Here is a 1,847-nt window from a genome sequence, read left to right as displayed (position 1 = left end):
GATTTTAGTGTTTGTGGTGATTGTTATGTCAGTTTCTCACTTCTAGGTACATATTTCTTAGATAGTGTTATTCTCCAAACTGTCTTCCCTGCCTCCACCTACAACCAAAATAAAATGTGATGGTTTAAATAATAGGGAAGTTTATTTCTCTCTCATTCAACTTTCCAGCAGTGAGTGGTTCAAGTCCAGGAGGAAGTTCTGCCATCTTCTTTACCTAATAAAATCCAAGCTTCCTCTAGTTGTTATCACTTTCCAGCCACTGTATAGGGACCGAAAGTATGGGTCATTGCTTAGACTTTAACGAATGATTTATAAACTACTAATTCTGAACAAAAATATTATCTGGGCTCTTCAGATCTGATCTGGGAAATTGGAACTAAGACTCCCTCAGGAAGAACTGGCCAGTTAGTAGCTGAGGGAGAAAAAGATTTCATGAAGTAATGTTGAGCCTAGGCGAAGGCAAGTCTAGTATAATAAATTATAAGCAGAAGAAAATAGTTGGTAGTGGAATAGAAAGAAGCTGCATACAAAATTAGTTAAGTCAAATAATTAGAGAATCATATGCATATAGTTCTTGTCATTGAGATATTAAAGAGCTGCAAAATTTTCGGAACCACCTAATAGGCATGCCATATCTCCTGTTCTTGAATTTTTATGAATGTATATTAAAATCTTTCTAACTTCTGTTAGCACATCTTCCTTCCCTGACTAGGAAAAAGGTGGTTTCTATTCCTTACCATTTGCTGAACCTAAATAAAAAACACAAACCAACCAGTTTTTGAAGTCAAAATGACATTTACACAGCAGTCACAGCCTGAGAAGTATCATGTCCATTGTGTTGGTCAAACCAACTTTTAAGAAAAATTTTACGTATGAGGATCCTGTCAGTGGCTAGAAATACTTTTGTCATACTCATTGTCCCGTCAGTGCAATTTGTCTTATTTAACAAAGTTACCACAAGAGCTACTTGGGGCTATTCAATAACTGCACCTGTAAGCAAAGCTGCAGAGATGTATTTCCTTTCAATATCCAAATTTATGTCAACTTCTACCCAAGATTTTTTTTATTGCAAGTTTTGCTATACTACAATTTTATATGTCAAAAATTACTTGTATTATAGCTGTGCTTATATTGAAAAAAATACTTATTCACCAACACAAATTATTCTTCCTTAATTGTCATATTACTACTGTTCAGTATAATGTGTCCTTAATTAACAACTAACTGCAATTAAAATATATTACATTGTCAAGATTGTAATCTTTTTTATGTTAAGCAACAACAATAGTACTGTTTCTATGAGAATGCAGTACTCAGATATTTCGGTGCTCAAAATTTTCTCAGTACATTTAAATGGACTAGTGTTTTGATAGCTTTGGCTTACAATTACAATGGGTATTATTAACCCCAATAAAAATTAAATATTCCAAACTGATGTTTATGAAATAATTTTCAAAAACAGATTTTTTTATGTGTAATAAAGAATCAAACAATTTGGTAATAATTTCTTCTTAGTGAGAATCAAATCTTGAAGCCGACTCTTATTTTTAGGCTAAGTATACCTCAGGGCAATTTAAACCATCAAAGTTAACAACAGTAATGAAATACATCAGCAATGCACTATAGGAATCACATCAGTGGTTGTTGGGTATTGTGGGTGGGATAATTGATTGGGAAAGAGAATAGGGATTGTTTTAGCATGAAGGAAATGTTCTCCTTTTTTAGGGCAGTGGTTACAGACTGTACACTTAATATGTATTTTTATTGTATGTAAATTACACATTGAAAAAAATGTATTTAAAATAAAAGTGAGGATCTGAAAAGCTGAAAAAACTATCTTTAATTAT

This window comes from Galeopterus variegatus, unplaced genomic scaffold, assembly GCF_000696425.1.
Source record: "Galeopterus variegatus unplaced genomic scaffold, G_variegatus-3.0.2 Scaffold7859, whole genome shotgun sequence".
Taxonomy (NCBI): Eukaryota; Metazoa; Chordata; class Mammalia; order Dermoptera; family Cynocephalidae; genus Galeopterus; species Galeopterus variegatus.
This window is presented reverse-complemented; position numbering follows the sequence as displayed.